Genomic DNA, 18,978 nt, shown 5'->3' on the forward strand with positions numbered 1-18,978 from the left:
AAATCAATTCAGTCCACAATCAAGTCTTCACAAATTGATTTCCTTCACCCTCAGACAAATCAAAATGAATCCCCCCCGCCCACACACACACACACACACACACACGTGCACTCGATCAATTTCCCTTCTCCAGTCAAAAATCAATTCTTCCCCAGTGAATCGCAATGCCCCCCTGCCCCCCCACAACACACTAGCAGTTTAATTGAATCTTTTAAACCATAGTTGTCTTCTCCTCCCTGTCTAGCTTCCCACTTCAGCTTCTTCGGTACTTACCTTTTGAGTCATCCCAGAAGCTGAAGTTCTACTTATTTTTTCTTCTCCTTATTTCCACTCCTCTGTGCTGAGGTATTTCCCCATTCTTTGATGCAGTTGACTTCCATCTCAGAGCTCCTTGTTAAGACTCCCCCAGCTCTCAATTCTTTTTCTGCTTCTTGGTAAAAGCAAGTTCTAAGATAGTTGTACATCTTGGTGTGCTAGAAGAGGCCTATCTTCTCCAGTCTTTTTAAGGTGGAGGAAGAATAAAAATCAGTTGTGTGTAGAGAGCTGTTTCAGCAACAGACTCTAGGAGCAATTATGACCCTAGGATTAAGACATAATGCCTGTACCTGCAAAGAAAATCCCTACTAAATGTACCACAAAGGTCACCACATTCTTTTGAAATCTCCAGGTAAAATATTTTCTTTGTGATACTGTGCTCCATGAATCTTATTTTTCTTTTTACTGGACAAGATTAGTGTGAAGTAAATGGTACATGTAGTACCTAGGTACTATTAATTTACTTTGCAATCCTGGACAATTTCTGAATTTAGCTTACAGCATGCACTGAGGCACACAGCCTTATCATTTATGTATCTAATATAATACAATATGGTTTTAAAATGGTCTCATTTAGGCTATCCTATTCTTTACATATAAGTTAATTATCACCTGTGTAGAGCTGAAATACCATTATCTTTAAATGGCCCATATAGTTTCTCTCTTTTTGAATTTATGATTCCATTAATACACTCCTAGTTAAACATTTTTGTTCCAAAAATGCAAAGGAGACAAATATATAAATACATTTATTGATTTTTTGTTTTCGAATTTGTTTATTCTGAATACCATTCATTGTTTTAGTTTAAATTTCCTCTCCCTAGGAATTCTACAACATATGTGGAATCAAAAAAGGCCAATATAACAGAAAAAACATGCTGTGGGAATTATATTCAAAGACTTTTCAGTCTATTCCTATAAAAAATAAAGTTTTTAGTTAAAAAATATGCTTAATATTGAACATCCTTTTCAACCAAAGGCATGTAAATAGCTCTATTGACATCAGTTAAATATGTTTAAGTACTTTACTGGATCAGAGAATTCTTACTTTTTTTTTTTTTACCCAAAAACACCACTGCAGCCCTTACAAAAAGTCAGGTAGGTTGAAATCTCAGCATATACTTCAGGTTTGAAATAACATCCTGCCTTGGAAGTTCAGATATGCAGTATGGCACCGGCTACAGAAAATAGTAAGATCAATTCTTACTGTATATAAATTGTCATAACTCCATTCACCAGCAAGGATCTGCCCCAAGCATCTCAAATCTACTCTTCAGCCCCGATGCCATTCCCTACAACAAACATTTCTAAGATGTTATTTTTAAAATGGTTTACAGATGGAACATGAAGAAAATCCACCCACTCATCGTCTGTCTCATGTTGTCATCTTGAACCTTTTAGTGAATTTTTCTTCTAGCCCTGATTACGTTGTAAGAATATGTATCAATAACAATTTCAAGTGAAGGAGAAAGGAAAATATGGACGGGTATTTTAAACAATTACCCAACACTGGAGGTCTGTGACTCATCAGGCAGTTTGAAGTAACATCCCAGCTAGGAGATTGGTAGGTAGAGTTCAGCAAGACCAATATAAAATAGTATCAATAGAAACACATATTCTAGTCTAATCGGAAGGGTACTTCTGCCAAGGTGCGCACAATACATGAAGAATCTTTAAAAAAAACAAACAACTTTGATCCACTAATGACATCCTTACTCCAAGAGTGATGTTACTGGAATTACTCATATAGGTTAAATAACAATATCTAGAGCTGTGTAGTTGTTAGGATTGTGTAAAATATGCCCCACTGATATTTTTAACACAGCACACAAGATACGTATAATACATTATGCTCATATCTCTAGTATTTCCACAATATATTAGTTTGTCTGGTACACAAGTTAATTAACACAAATACCTTTATCTCTACAAGTGTGTAAACAAAGAAAGATGTTTGTTTACTGCATTTTTTCTACCATGCAAAATCTCTCCCTGTTTATGGAAAATATATTTCTACAAAACTCTGCCTTTCTTTCTCTTACTACATACGAGCATTTTAAAAAAATTGACATTATTTATACATTCCATTATTTTGTAATTTCTGCTTCAGAAGGGAGAGATTTTGTTTTTATTTTTTTCTGTTCTGCAAGATTTGTAGGCAGAATACAAAAACAGTCTCTCTGTTGGCTTGAAGTCATAGATGATTACTTTCCTGGAAACCCTGTATATCAAGGTTCCAGTCCCATCCCATTTTAATAATTTATTTATTAGCATCTATTGTTTTACTACCAGGTGTGAATGTTTGTCTAGCAAATCTTCTCCCGTTGAAGGCCAAAGAACAGATGCCAAGAAACCTAAAGTGGAAAATAATCTCATCCAAGTTGGTCCACAGGAAATTCATGAGCCTCAGCTGCATCATTCCAAAAAAATAAAGGCAATGCAAAGAAGCTGTTCTATGACTTACTAATTTATACTACAAAGTTAAAAAGGACAATGCTTACTCAAGTAAACTCCCACTGACTGAATGGAAGGTTTGGGGGCATAGGAAGTGAGTGGCATTCACTCCTCAACTGTCTAATACATTTTCTTGTTTGAAGTTTCAATTGATATATAAATGGTGCAGAAGTCTCTATACAGGGATACATTTTACCACGAGTGTTATACAGATTTCTTATGCCTTTGCTGTTTTGGGAATTTGCCTCTAATAAGCTAGGTGTGAATTCACAACACTGTGGGCACATCTACACATGCATTTACTCTTCCCTAAGTTTACTCTGGTGTAAGATTGTCTGTTTTAAGCATTTTCAGGCAGGTGTCTACACATGTGGAGATTAGGGAGAAGTTTTGCACCCAGTATTATGCTGCCCTGTAATGGGCCCCTACCACCACCGGTGGTGACTCTAGGCTCTGGCTGCAGCTGCCAGCACCTGGCAGCCATGTTTAAAAGGCAGCCCTGCTCTCTGCTGTCTGGCCAGCCCCTTCCTTGCCCAGAAGCAGTGTGCCAGGCACAGAGGCAGCATGCAGCAACTCTCTCCTTGCCCACTCTGCCTCGCCACACCATGGATGCTCTATCCCCTGCCCCTGGCAGTGACAATCAATGCCCCATGCTACTGCTGCCCATGGTGCTGGCCCTGCTGGACCTAGTAGCCACCTCCCAGATCCCAGGAGAGCCACACACCTGTCACTGGGGGTCAGGACACTGGGTATGGGAGGGCCTGGCTGATGACCTCCCCCAGCACTCCCTGCTGTAGCTCACTTTCACCATCACCCATGGGCCCCCAACCCCACCTGTCCACCCCTTGCACCACACTTACTCCAGGAACATGTCAGAAGAACAAGTCTTTATTTCCCTCACATCAAACAGATCTCCTTCCTTCCCCCCTCTCCCCTTCCTCCTCAGAAAACAGAGACCTTCCACCATCCACCATCAATAACAAAACTTCTTCCCTGTGCAAACTATTTACAAAGTTATTTTTGTGTGGTAATAGAGTGGTAGGGCTATGAGGTGGGGGCGCCTAGGGGGCAGAGCCTGGGGGCAGGCGGCCAGCATCCTGACCTCTGCCCATTTCCCCACAGGTGTGGACACTGCGGGAAGTGTGGTGGTGGTGGGACTTCCCAGGGGCAACGGTGGGCTCTGGTCCTGCAGAGTGGAAAACTCTCCCTCTGCTATGCACTGTCCATGGTCAGCAGGGATGGTGTGTGGTCCTGGCCCTGCTGTTGGGAACTCTGACTCTGTACCTGCAGTGGTCTGTGGTTAAGTTGGCATCCCTGCTGTCAGGTGTGGCCTGTCCCCCACATCCAAATGCAGGACCTGCCGAGCAAGAGACAGAAGACTTTTGTGAGACTTTCCAAGATTTCAGAGGTAAAATGCTCTGTACCAGGGGCTGTGTGCTGCCTGGGATTAGATCAGGGGCTGAGCATGCATGGGTGCCCAGGGACCATGGTAAGATGGGCAGGCAGGGACCAGGTGGCTGCTGGCTGAGCCCTGCATAGTAAGCATATTTAAGTGGGATTAAAGGTTTTTACTGCATAGGTAGTGTGCTCACATGTAGACACACATGTTTACTGTGCAGTAAACTACATTAATGTGCAGTAACACATCTCGTGTAGATGTGCCCTATAGTTACTCCATGGGGACATCTACACATGCACTTTACTGCGGAGTTTAGCTCCACAGTAAAGCATGACCATTTACACATGCAGCGCTATTACGTCAGAGTAAACTAATTAATTAACTCCACCACAGGATAGTACTGCCTGGCACAGGTCTTATGATACAGAAGGGTTATTTACTCTGCCACAACACACATGTAGATGGTAAGTGGGACTGTCTGGGGCATGAGGATGCTACAGTGCAGGGGCTGCCTGCTGGGTAGCCCTGCATTGTAGCACCTGGTGCCCCAGCCAGATCCTTTGGAGCATGTTGAGCCAGGTTGGAACAGCCCTGGGCTGGCAGGCTGACCCCCCAGGCCTCCTGCCAGCTGGGGCTGTGCTGCCTTGGCTCAATGTGCTCCAGCCCTGGGTGCACATGTAACTGTTGCACCCAGGAGCAATACGCTCTGATACAAACTGTGCTGGAGTTTATTCAGCCATGCTAATTGCATGTGTAGATGTGCCACTTGGGCACGTCTCTGTGTGTGGGAATGTGCATTTTCCCAAGTACATGTAGCAGTAGCACATATTTTTGGGGATGGCCCCAGCAGTCTTACCTGGGATCCTGGGGACCTCCTGGGGTTGCAGTGGTGGTGATTCAGGCATGTGGAGCCTGGCCAGCAGCTGCAGCATGGCTTTGTCCAGCCAGGCTCTGGTTTTGGGTGGGTTACACTGCTGCCTTGTGCAGTGCATCACATTTTTTGCCATCTGTTTTTTAGATACCAGGAGTTCCCAGTATCTAATTTTGCCACTATGCTGCAAATATAGAGCATCACAAACCAATTCATGTGCACTATGTGCATTCTGAAGTGTTTCAAGAGCCTTTGTGGTGCTGCAAAGTTCACATTTCCACTTGTGGGAACATGGCCCCTATGTACTTACCATAGATGTTGTCAAAGTGGGATAACAACCTGATGCTCACTGTGCTATGAAGACCAGATACTATTCCACTTTAGTGTCTTTAACTCTGCTTGAGTCCCAGAAAACTCTTCAGGTGACTAATTTTGTAATGAACCTTCATCATAGCTTTAAGACCAAGTCACATGAAGCAACAAGAAGCACCGACCTTTTGCATTTTTCAGGGACTGAGCACAGTAGAATAGGGTGTTACTTGGGCATGAAAGTACTGAGGAGGAGAACTAGCCTCTAGCCCTAAGTGTTCATGCAGGGAATAAGCATGGACAAACTAGTTCACTGTAAATTCTCACCTTAGCTGACTTCGGTTATGCTTTAGAGCTCCCACCTACTCATTCCATACCAAGAAAAGATTTGATCTGCCACAATGTTATTGAGTGGCATTTCCATATATGGAATGGCATTATGTTCTATGACTTTAGAAGTTAATTAATCATTTGGAAAAACAGGAAATATTGATATTTTCTAGAATAGTTGTGGTTTTTAAATATATTGCATTTTTAATTTTAAAGATATTGCAAATGCATGTTTCTGCTTGCTTTCTTTTCTATGTATGTGCACTATAGTATTTTAGGTCTTCATAAGGCTTGCTTATAGCTTAAACAATATACATTACATTACAACTTAATGACATAAAAAGGTGAAGCCTCACTATATTTAACTAGTGTTTATCTACCACTAATTCTATTGTATGCTCAATAATACAATAGGAGGAAAAATGAACTGTAGCTGTTAAATGATTGTGAGCATATTCACAATGGAAAATTATACAATGCTTTATTTTTGTAATTTTACTATTTCTATTGATTTTAATGAGAGATTGCACAGCTAAAACTGCTGTATTGTTAGGTCTTTTTTGGACATAAGGCTGTTTCTGCCTAGCTCCTACATCTCCCATGGCAAAAATTTTGGTGGATGCCATTTTGGTGCCACCTCCAAGTCAGTGCCTAGGGCTGATGCCCCACTTACCACCCCCATCCCCAAGTATGTTACTAATTCTCAGATGCTTATTACAGCTGATATAAATACTAGATTTTTACTTATTCTGAGCTGAAGTTCTACAAAAATGGTAGAAATAAAGTGTGATATAAATTTGATATACTAAGACATTTGTAAGTAGTAAATTTTGAATTTACTCCCTAAAAGGGCAGATCTGGTTAATTCTATATATGTATGTGCACAAGTGAAAGGGATTTGTGAAGGATGGACTAGAACACCAATGAAGCCTCTCTCACTTACACTTTTGGTACATTAAGGATAAATGCATCACAGTCATTACTCAGAACTATTTATCATTCTGAAAGTAGCAAGACCTACTTAGACAATAGACAAGTTATTAGAAAACTATGGATAATCTCAGTTAATATTATGCAACTGATGTATTATTATATCACTGATTTATCTTCCCTGGTTCATTGGGAAAAAGAGGGAAGAACTTCGGTATGTAAGTTCTAGAGAAGACAATGATTACATATTAAGATGAATGGAGTGGGGCTAAACTGAGCTGTGAAGAATTAGTATTATTGGTGTAAAAAAATGATTACTTATGTTACAGTCAGTGTGGCTTTAAAGTTGTTGCCCACTGGCATTCCACTTGTAGTGTATATGCATTCCATTGGCATGAGGTTTCATGTGACAGCATTTGCTGGGGATCACTCAGAAAAAGAAACTATTACCAACTATCCTGGAACCAGGAATGTTTGTAGAACTATCTGAATCCTGATGAAAATACAAAATACTACTAGTTTGTCTTTCTGATGTAAGTATCTCAGATGCAGAGGTCTGCCAAAGATGTCTTGATGGATGTAATATTCCCACATTAATATTATATCAAGGAAATTATTTTACTTTTCCTGGAAGATGAAATTGAATTTGGTTTCCTTGATTACTACAAGCCCTAAGGCCACAGACCTTGCATAACATGGCAGCATGTAACTCTAAGTGTCAATAGGCCTGGGGCCAACCAGGCTCATTCAGTTAGCAGAACTATCTGGGAAGGAACCAAATGTAGCTGGATTGGCTACCCTGAAGACAAGAAAGAAGCTTCTGGGAATGGTTGTTCTGAGAGAAGAGAGGTTCTTTTTTTTTTTTTAGATATTTTGCCTGGAAACCGTTTAGAAAACTTTGCCATGAGTGAGACTTGAGCTTACCAGTGAGTCAGTCCATTCTGGATGGGTAAAGCAGGCAAGTTACATTACACGTAGGGTGACATGTTGGTTCCTGATGGGAAACTGAAGCAATAAAAAAGAAAAAAAAAAACCCAGAAAAGTCAACCAAATAATGAATGTAGGTTCTGGAATTTAGCTAATGTAGTTCACTATTTACAGTTGGTTCAAAGAACTCTTTTGCTTTTACTATTTTCTTATCATAGTGGTCTGCAAAATATATTCCTTTTTTGTTTAGGTCTTTTTTTAACCCTTGAAATTGCACCAACTAATTCTTCATTGTAGGATGGTTAATGATAAAATTGCAAATATTTTTGACTGATGTTGCTAGCCTTTTAATCTTTCTTCTTTACAATTCATACTTGAAAGATGACATGCCTATAAGGCTTGCTTCCCCTGTCCTTTGCAGTTGTGTACAGATGCTATAATATGTGAATGGCTTCCTTATTTATTATGTCTTGCTTCATTAAAAAAAAAGGCTTTGCCCTGCTCTAGATGGTACTTGGAACATTTATTTTTCGTGACTATAGTTTATCCCCATCTACCCTACCATTTTTCAACACTGGAGCTAAGGAGGAAGGATGATTCAGTGTTAAAGGTGCTAGTGTGGAAGTAGGATTCAATTCCATACATTCCCATTGACATCTTGTGTGATCTTGAGGATGTTAGTCTGTGTGGGATGCATGGAGGAAATGTGGAATATTTTGTGTTTCTCAGATTACTTGTACAAGACTTCTTTTACACTAACTGTACATGGACAGGAAATGAGTAAATACTGGAGATTGGTGTTCCTTCTTGCATCCACAGATGCTGTTGCAGCTAAACAGCTTGTCATTATAGAAAGAATTACAGTGCTCTGTGAACTCTCTACACTACTGATGCATGCAAAAGCATTCTACCCACATTGATTCTGGAAACTGTCATGCATTTTTATTATGAATTCAAAACGTAACCATGATTTTATTCTTGAAAAAGTCCCCATCCATATAAAGGAAAAAGGTTTTGTTTGAGAGCCACTAAGAGGTCCGAGGCCAAAAATTAATCTGATCTCATTTCCATAATCAAATCCCAAATATTGCTTGTGGTTAAAGAAATTGGAAATGGAGTTACAGTAAATAATTCCCCAAATGAATCTAGTAATAGGACTGGGGGTCCTAATATCTTGTAGAGAGAGAAGACAACGTATTTCCAGCTCCTCTGCTCTCTATATAGGGAGGGAAATGGGGTTCCAGGAACAGATTAGGGACTAGCTAGAATGCTTTTGGGATGGGGGGGTCCACCACATCAAATTGATTAAAGAAGAAATAATGACTTGCACTGTGCAGTTGCAGCCTAATTAAACCAGATCTCTTGCATCTTGTCCTGTTTGCCACCTGTCTGGGAAAATGGCATATATCCTTCACTGCCAGATAAAAGCTCTGATGCTGCCAATTCTGTGGCTCAAGTATAGCATCTAGTGCTTGGATAGAATAATTATTATATAAAGAGGCTGAGCACTGATGCTAATAGACTCCCGTTTCCCTTTCAGCAGGTAATTTCAATTTCAGATATGCTTTAGCTGCTTGTTATATCTGGCAGCTCTTTACTAATGTCACAGTAAGCAAAATACCTTGACGTTCTAAGCAGATGCTCTTTTACCATTGTTTATGATCTTAGTATTAAATGTTTAACCCAGTTTTTACCTCTTAAAGAAATCTACTTTCTCCTAATTTGGGACTGTGACCTGGTCAATGTGTGTCATTTTCAATTGTTTTCAGTATTAAGCTTTCCTCTATTAATATCTTTTTTTCAGGTACTATTGTTGTCTCTTTTTCCAGAACTTGAGTAAGTGTGGATATTTCATATTCCATTCAGTAGTTTCTCACGAGATATGAAAAAAGTATTCATAGAAAGCAGTTGTATTTGGTTTTAACATTGTTAGCATTTCCTCTCATGAGGGATATTAAATAATTTCATGCACAACTGCTCAAAATATTTTTAAAACTTCTGTAAACATAAGATTGCCAAAATCTAACATATGTTATGTGGTATTCAATCCTCAAGAGGAACTGAAGGAACAATACACTCCTGCTAAAGTAATTAATAAGCACCAATACAGATACCTAGAATTTGTTCCATCAAAATGAATCACATCCTTCTGCAAGTCACACCCAGTATTTAACATTTTTTAAATTTTAAACAAAAATATTGACACAACTGAACCCTAAAGTTTAATGTTTTTCTGGAGCCCCAGTATTGAGAAAGAGGTGGTAGAAATAGGGTAGCTGTTTGTGGAAAACTAATTTTGACTATGAGAAATCCATATTGGTAGGTCATATGAATTCAATGTGGGTTTAGCCATTAAAGTGAAAAATATGTGCTAACACATTACTCAAAATGAATTTAAAACTGAGAGTGTTTCCTTTCTCCATAACTTTAGTAACACTTATGGAAGTCTCACCTTGGTCTGCGTTTGTTCCGTTATATGGGTGAATGGGTTTTTCTGTCAATGAAGTAATACAGCCCCCAAAGGAACAATTTTTTAAACAATTTCTTATCGTAATCTGCATACATTTGCTTAAATAATGCATGTAGAAATAAATATAGTGAGACCCGTATTAAAGACAGTGAGCTAAACTCATATGATTTGCAAAGTGGTATAAATCACTTATATTCTGTATGTAAATGTAGACTGCCTTAGTTGTGCTGTATCAGAATGCAGAGTGCTTTTATTGAGTTCAGGTGCTAGGATTTCTAGTCATTAATTGAAAAATCATGCTGGCTGGTGATGCATAACTCTACAAAACTGTAAGAGAAATTGGACGTATGTCTTTGGGGCAGAAGCATCAAAAAGGATTACTAGGGAGACAAGCTTAGAGAAGGCTGTTAGGTTGAAGCTTATGTTTTGGTGTTTTTTACTAACCAGTTTAGCTAGATCCCCAAGTAGGGTGTGTCCAGGTATAAACATTACAATTTTACAGGTATAAATGATTGGAAACTGATCTATACTCCTAACAGAACAGAAGTTTGGCACACAGAACTGGTTTATACCCATAACAGAATTTTGGCACACATATACTGGTTTAAAAATGGCAGAATCCAGTCTAAGATATGCTCTCCTCCCACTATCAAAGGGCAAATGTGTGTTCTGTTCACTGCCAATCTAAACTATGCCACTTACAGAGAACTGCATAACTTAGATCAATTCCACCTCAGGCTTTTTGAATATCTTAACCTAGCTTGTGAGTATAGGGTTTAAGTTAGGGTTTTTGGGTTAAATCCTTTAAAGGACTATAAACAGTCCTTTAATATATAGCTCAATATCAAAGGCTATACATTCTGTTTTCTGAAAAATACTTTGATATGATCTAACCTGTGCAAACAATCAGCAGTGCTTCTACTCATGAGCAAGTGAGTTTAGCAAAAGAGTGTAAAAGATCAGCAAAAGAAGCTCTGCAACTATTGTCTAACCTATTTAGTAATTTTCATTTTCTCCACAGTCTGATTTTTATGCTCTCTTTTATTGGGAAAGGATGCCGATCTTTTTTTTTTTTTTTTTTTTTTTTAAAGTCCCTTTGCTTTCCTCCCCTTCCCTCTCAGCCACCTCAAACAAGGTGTTTGTAGAGAAATTCCACCCTCCAGCTTGGGAAGGTGGAAAAGAGCTGTCTTTAGGACTTTGCCCAAGGCTCTATGAAAAGCACCTTCTTTATGAAGAAAGGTTGAGAAATATGAAATAAGGAGAGTACAGGTTTGTTCTAACTGAAAAAAAATCCTCATGAATGTTATGAATGCCTGTCATCACTGGCATTTTAAGAACCCAGGTCCACTGAATTTCTAACTTGCTTAGAATCCTTTCAAACATATCAGCTGATATTGCATTTGCAGACATGAAATGTGTGTAGGGAGAATATAACCAAACACTACTCAACTAATTTTGTTAATTGAGTGCTAAATCCTGCATGTGTATCAGAGCAGTTTCATAGTTGGTAGGGTCGGAAGGGTCCCGAGAAGATCATCTAGTCCGACCCCCTGCTGTGGCAGGAAAGAGTATTGGGGTCAAACAACCCCGGCCAGATGTTCATCCAGCCTTTTTTTAAAGACCCCCAGGATAGGAGCCAGCACTACTTCTTTTGGAAGTTGGTTCCAGGTCCTAGCCACCCTAACAGTGAAATAGTGCCTCCTAATGTCTAGCCTGAAACTACCCTCCGTTAGCTTGTCTGTTGTTTCTTGTAACTCCCGGGAGTGCTCAGGGGAACAGGGACTCTCCCAATGCCTGCTGGTCCCCCTTGACTAATTTGTAGACTACCACTAGATCCCCTCTCAGCCTTCTCTTTTGGAGGCTGAACACGTTCAGGTCCTTAGCCTCTCCTCGTAGGGCCTGCCCTGCTGACCCCTGATCATGTGGGTGGCCCTCCTTTGGACCCTCTCCATATTGGCCACATCCCTCCTGAAGTGCGGTGCCCAGAACTGGACGCAGTACTCCAGCTGTGGCCTGACCAGTGTCGCATAGAGGGGGAGGATCACCTCCTTGGACCTGCTTGAGATGCATCTGTGGATGCACAACAAGGTATGGCTGGCCTTCCTGACCGTGTCCCCACTTTGTTGGCCCATGTTGATTGTGGCATCAATGATGACTCCAAGATCCTTTTCGGTCTCGACACTGGTGAGAAGGGAGTTCCCCAGCCTGCAGGTGTGCCGCTGGGTCTCCCTCCCCAGGTGCAGCACCTTGCACTTGTCAGTGTTGAACCCCATCCTGTTCTCATCGGCCCATCCCTGTAACCTGTCTAGATCCACTTACAGCCTGTTCCTTCCTACTAGCATACCCACTTCACCCCACATCTTTGTGTCATCTGCGAATTTGAACAGGGTGCTTTTGACTCCCTCTCCCAAGTCACTGATGAAGATGTTGAATAGTGCGGGCCCAAGGACCAAGCCCTGGGGAACCCCACTACCCACATCCCTCCAGGTCGACTAAGACCTGTCCACCACCACCGTCTGGGTGTGGCCCACCAGCCATTTAGTGACCCATCTGACTGTGTAGGCATCAACACCACTGTCTCCTAGTTTCTTACTGAGAATGGGGTGAGAGACCACTTGGTGACCTGGTCAGAGAAGGCCACCAGGTTGGTTTGACAAGACCTGCCCCTAATGAACCCATGCTGGTTGCCCCTGAGCATAACCTCCCCTGCTGGCCCTTCCTGAACATGTGCCAGAATAATTCTTTCGAAAAGCTTCCCCAGGACCGAGGTAAGACTCATGGGCCTATAGTTTCCTGGGTCCTCCTTCCTCTCTTTTTTGAAGATGGGGACCACATTGGCCCTTTTTCAGTCCTCTGGCACATCGCCCGAGCACCATGAGTGCTCATAGAGCTGTGCCAGAGGTCCCGCAATGACCCCTGCTAGTTCCTTCAGCACTCTGGGGTGGAGATCATGAGGACCTGCGGATTTAAATACATCTAGTCCCTCCAGAAGTTCCCTGAGAAGGTCCTCATTAACCCTAGGCTTGGGTGTGCCACCCACAGGGCCCTCGGGGGTGCCAATGGGGGAGATATCCAGGTCCCTCCTCAGAAATACAGAGGCAAAGAAATTGTTGAATATGTCAGCTTTACCATCAGGTGAGATGACCAGATTTCCTAGCATGTCCTGCAGAGGCCCCACGTTACCTGGCACCTTCTTTTGCCCCCCTATGTATTTGAAAAATGACTTCTTGTTGTCTTTGATCTGGGTTGCTAGTCCCAGCTCCATTTCCGCCTTGGCCTTCCTGACCGCCCCCCTACATTCCCGAGCTACCGAGGTGTAGCCCTCTCTTGTGATGGCCCCTCCCTTCCAACAGGTGTATGCCTCCTTTTTTGTTTGGAGACCTTCCCAGATGCTTTTGGTGAGCCATGGGGGCCTTTGTGCCCTCTTGCCCCCTTTGACTCATGTAGGGATTACTTCCCTTTGAGCTTGGAGGATCGTCTCCTTAAGGAATGACCACTTCTCCTGGACACTCAACCCCCTCCTGCTCTGGGACCTCAGTGCTTCCCCCACTAGTTTTCTCACCTCGTTAAAGTCTGCCCTCCTGAAGTCGGGTTGCCTTGCTGGAGGCTTTCGCCACCTTGTGCTGATGGTGAATTCCAGCAGATGATGATCACTATCGCCCAGGTGGTCAAGCGCCCGCAGACCCCATACCAGGCATCGCCCATGGCCAGGACCAAATCCAACAAGGCGTCTCCCCTGGTGGGGCTGTGTACCTCTGTCATGGTGGGGTCCTGCAGGAGGGCCGTGATCTCCTCAAGGCCCCCTTCCCATGCCAAGTTGGCCCAAGGGCACCCTCAAATTCTCGTCCGCCGCGTCTTTTATGTTCCAATATATTAGGGAGGCTGCCTTATGTCTTCTTGGACACGGTCCACTGTAACCTCTGGGCCTGTAGACTCCCTGACCCCTCGTGGGTCTTGTCCTGCAAACAGGTGCTTCAGGGCACCCTAGCCTTATGGGCTATGCATGGATCCAACCACCCCTTATACCACGCCCCAAGCCTCGCAGTTGGAATAGACGTTGTTCGGTCTCTCTTTCTGTCTCCTTCTGCGTCCTCTCTCAGGGCCTTCTCTGCAATGCCGCCCCCTCCTCTCTGGCGCTCGCCAGTAAGCCGCCCCCTCCTCTCTGGCACTCGCCACACCCGCACTGGGGCTTCTCAGTAATGCCCCCTCTCTGGGGCTCACCATACCCACCCTGGGCTTCTCCACAATGCCCCCTTCTCTGGGGCTTCTCAGCTGCCCCTCTCTGGGACTGGGGTCCTCACACTACTGTGAGTCTCCTATGAGGCCTCCTCCATCCCCTTATAGCCTCACCCGAACCACTGGTGTAACAACAAAACAAAACACAAGCCCCTAGGCTATAACATAACCTAAAGCCACCTGGCTAAACCCACATTGCTCAAACATGCTAGAGCTGCCATCCTTTACCCAGCTTGAGCTGTACCTGCGGTCAGGCTTCTTCTCGCATCTTCGTTCAGGGAGCTCCTTCCTCTCTAGCCACTGGCAGGGAACTGCCTCTGGCCTCAGCTCCTAGAGTTTATAAGGGCCAGGCCCTGCTCCTTACAGTCAGCTGACCACTAGCAGGTGTGGGTCACTTGCTGACTCCAGTTGCCCTGGCAACTAACAGCTGGGCTCCTTATTCACTGCTAGGGCTCTTTCTCTAGCAGTTTCTCCTCTTTAGGAGCAGGGCACCTAAGTGCTCTGCGACAACCTCCTTGATTAGATGGAGGTCCTGTATGTAAGTTAAGAACCTGCATGAGTGGTCAGACCTGACTGTCTGCTCCTCCCAGCAGATGTCTGGAAAGTTTAGGTCACCCATGACGACCACATCCTTGGACCTAATTATCTCCGTGAGCTGACTTAAGAATTCCTGGTCTCGATCTTCTCCTTGGGTGGGTGGTCTGTAGTAGACCCCCACCGTTAAGTCCCTTTCTCCCTGACCCCCTTGTATTCTAACCCAGAGCACTTCTGTTTGCTCCTCCTCTGACCCAGTGTTACTCACTGTGGATGTGTGTTGCTCCTTGACATAGAGCGCCACACCCCCACCCTTCCTGTCCTATCTTTCCTGTAGAACCTGTAACCCTTGATATTCGCTGCCCAGTCATGCATTGGGTCCCACCACATTTCGGTGAGCCCCACTATGTCTGGGTTGGTGCTGGCTAGCAGGAGATCTAGTTCCTCCTGCTTGTTCCCAATGCTGTGAGCATTAGTATAGAGGCATTTGAGGCCTCCTGAAGATGAATGGACTGTCCCCCTAATCCCAGCGGTGCCCAGGCCCATGTCACTTACCTGATTACCTGTTTCATTTGTCAATGGTTTAGGCTGGGCTGCTCCTGCAGGCGATGCTTGGCTTGCTTGTCTGAGGCTTCCTCAACCCATGCCATCCCCTTCCCCTAACAAAAAGGTTGTAAATAACCAAAATAGTTTCAAATAAGCAAATATCCATGTGCTATGGGCATTTGATAGGCATATTTTGCCAGGATAAAAAAGCAGTCCTAAATGGTTAATCCAGTGAATTGAGCACTGTGACTGGAGGGAATATAATTTGAGGCTGTGGAGTAGGGACTACATCTTCAGTACATGCTTTCATGGTACAGTTCAGATGGAAGCTCTACAAATACATTATAAAGACCAAAAACTGCACAAGCTTCAGTGGTCTGTACTGAGCTTGCAGAATAGCACAATAAGAAATACCTTTGAGTGCCTGGGTTCCCTGGATGAGAGGCACTTTGGCCTAGGATGGTAGGACTTCTCTTGTATTAGATGCAGCTTGCAACATAGCAGTGTGTGCACCACTGCTTAAAAAGAACAGACTTTTGGGCATGTTGCCAGCATTTGGCTTTCAAATTAGCATAAAAGAAATAATGTGTATTGCGTTGTAGTCCTCTCCCCCTCCCCTTATATGTATTATGTAGTGATCGACAAGGGGATTGATTATAAACCACTGCTGTGTGATGGATAACCTTATTAAAGCTAGACACAAAGGTGTCTAAGGCTTTCGTTAAACTAATGGCATTAGCAATAATTATGACTACTAACAGTATACTCAGTCATCTGCCAGGGCTTTTTCCTCCATCTTGCACTCCTAGTTAAATTTTTCAGTATTTTGGATTTTGTCAGCATTTTGCATTATTTCTTTGTATATCAACTCTGTGGAACCCACTTATGAAATGGTATTTGATTTCTCTTAAAGTTAATTTTTCAGTGGATTCGTATTTTTTTTAATTTATATAATTTGTTCAGTGAAAAGATGTTATGTTAGAGAGAGACTGAGTTAACTGTTGAACAAGAAAACTGCATGGAACAAAGATGAAGTAGACATGCTTAGGAGTAGCATGATCCAGTTTCCATCGTAGTACATTTGTTTTGCTTCTGACTTCTAGAACTGAATCAGAATGCCTATGGAGGAGCAAAGGCTATGTACTTGGTTTTCCAACAGGCAGGTCTTTCCTGATCCACTTTGTTTACTAATTTTTTCTACTTGGTTCAGTATAGCAAGAAATTCTAATTCTGGGCATTAAGAATAGAATCCAAACTCTAATAACTATTCTTGGAGTCTGTTGCAAGAAATTACACACAATTGCCAAGGCTCAGCCCCTATTTGTTGACATTTTTAGTGATTGCTGTTCCACCAAATATGAAATTAATAAAAATTGATCCATGTTTTCTTCTGCTGCAGTAAAAACTTAAGGGAAAGTCATTAATTTTATTTTCAGCAAAATTCCAGCAGTACCCCAAATATCCAGAATATGGCTTCTGCAAAAGTTAGGAGACAGCCCCTTTTTTAAAAAGGAGTGGTTAACTTTATTTCAAAGAAAAGGCCTTAATTATCCATAGCCTGTTGTGTAAAGAAGTCTTTTCACAGTCACCTTTCCTGACATACATAAGTTTCTCCAGTGATATCATAACAAAGGAACCAGAATAATTATTTTTTTTCAGGATGGATATCTATCTTAATGATGTCAAATCACATCCTTAAAGTATTTTAACATTATTGATTCAAAAGGATCTCTCTCAATTTTTGGCCAGGGATAAGGCTAGCTTACCCTGTTATGCAGGTATAATGCTTAATGATTTAAAGATTTAAATAGAATTAAATTATATTTAAAAGTGTTCTGCTTTATTATTTTTGAATTGTAGCATAAGACCTGTATTTTGTTATCTAAAAGCCCAAACCCCATTGCATTACCTTTTCTTGATTCTTGTCATTTTTATATTCTTGTCGCTGCTCACATTGACCATTTTTTTGAGCCCCTTTTTTAAAGTTGTTGCCCATGGTGGCCACAGCATAACTGGCAGCACTGAAGAGGTTAGTAAATAATGTTTCATTCATATAGTTAAGACAACCGACAATGTCTCTGATGACCGCTCAGATATACAGAAAAAATCTCTCAAGTATTTATCAGTTGGTTGCTTAAATGACTATATAAAACAAGTCTCCCAACAGGGAAACGTTTATTTTATTCCTATTACTTACTTCAGAAATAAGCCATTTATTAAACAAAATCACCACTCTGTTTACAGATAATAACCCACATGGGGTACAAAACTGATGTAAGTGCCTCTTGGTCTTTCAAATTTGAATTTCCAGTAGTAATATTAGCATTTAAGCAGAAAATAAGTCCTTAACTATAAAAACCCTTCCTTTTCATTCCTAATGCCAGGAGATAACTATTTATTAGCTAACTTTATTTTTTTTACACTCTGCTCTGCAGATATTAGCTCAGAACACCTGGAATTCACAACCGTTGGCCTGTCAAGCGCCATCATCAAATGGATGCTGTCCAAGTAGTTATTCAGGCTATAGCAAGAAATCAGTTTACAAATGTTACAACTTCCTTCCATTTCTTACACAATAAATTAGGTATTGGTAGTTATTCATTGAGAAAGTGTTTCTACTCCTCTAACATGTGAAGCTTGGAAACAATTCAATTTTGAATGAATGAATGAAGGCAAACTGGCATGACTAGTATTTCTTTTTTCTCAAGTTTTAAAAAGTTAGACAAATTCTCATTTACTAAATGGTTATCTTCTCAGAGATAAATGTAGTAGTACTGGTGATTAGCCTTAAATTTCCAACTCAATAGCTAATGCCTCATTATAAGCAATATTTTACTTAACGTGTTAAAATAAAATGAAATTCCCCCCTTGTACAATAATGTAGGCTGTTGATGTTCTTCACACTACTTTTACTTTGGATATGGTTGCTTTTCAATACAGCAACCCTCTGAGTACCACTTGAAATTCTAAATAGCTACCATGTCCACTGAACTAAAGTGGACTTTAGTTCACTGTAGCTTGATTCAATTGAGTTACACTGTAGAATGTGTATTTATTAACATTTGAAGTAAAAAAAACCCAAGTTATACTATTATATTGAGTCACTAAGGCTATAAAACATCAGTAACTACAGTATTTTTAAACTCTATGAGCCAAATGCACCCCTAATGGAAATAGGTACAACTTCGTTGTTTTTGAGGTGTGAAAACTCTGCTAGGAAGCCACATCTCATGTTGAATTTATAAACATTCCAAGTTGGCATTTTCTTATACAGTATATTGGAATGACTTTATGATGAAAAACCCATTGCAAGTTATTAGATGATGCAAGTTATTAGGAGCAAGTATAAGTTCAGGACTAAAAAGGCCTCCTGGTATGAGGAATCTTTAAGAAATTCTATGGGACCAGGAAAAAGTGCCAAAACACTAAAATATTCAGAATTTTCAGTTATTTTGTGTAAAGAATGACTTGGTTGAACATCTAGATCACCTTTGCCAGTCTCAGCTTAAAAATGATTATTAAATACATTTTAAGAGAAAAGAGTTTTAGTATTATGCTGTCTGTTGAGCACCAGATTTAATAGATTTCACAGATTTCTAGGGTCGGAAGGGACCTATTAGATCATTGAGTCCAACCCCCTGCTCGGGGCAGGAAAGA

The 18,978-nt window shown here is 41.5% G+C and overlaps 1 long non-coding RNA gene across 1 annotated transcript; it reads right to left on the reverse strand.

The window, feature by feature from the left end:
* Positions 1-3,765: 3,765 nt before the first annotated feature.
* On the reverse strand, positions 3,766-14,524 carry LOC102384449. The gene is made up of 3 exons (XR_324428.1): positions 14,486-14,524; positions 7,533-7,613; positions 3,766-4,126 (listed from the first exon to the last, which is right to left on the reverse strand). It is a non-coding gene; the product is annotated as an uncharacterized LOC102384449 (long non-coding RNA).
* Positions 14,525-18,978: the final 4,454 nt, after the last annotated feature.

The sequence above is a fragment of the Alligator sinensis genome, unplaced genomic scaffold (genome assembly GCF_000455745.1).
Source record: "Alligator sinensis unplaced genomic scaffold, ASM45574v1 scaffold242_1, whole genome shotgun sequence".
In the NCBI taxonomy this organism is placed as follows: domain Eukaryota; kingdom Metazoa; phylum Chordata; order Crocodylia; family Alligatoridae; genus Alligator; species Alligator sinensis.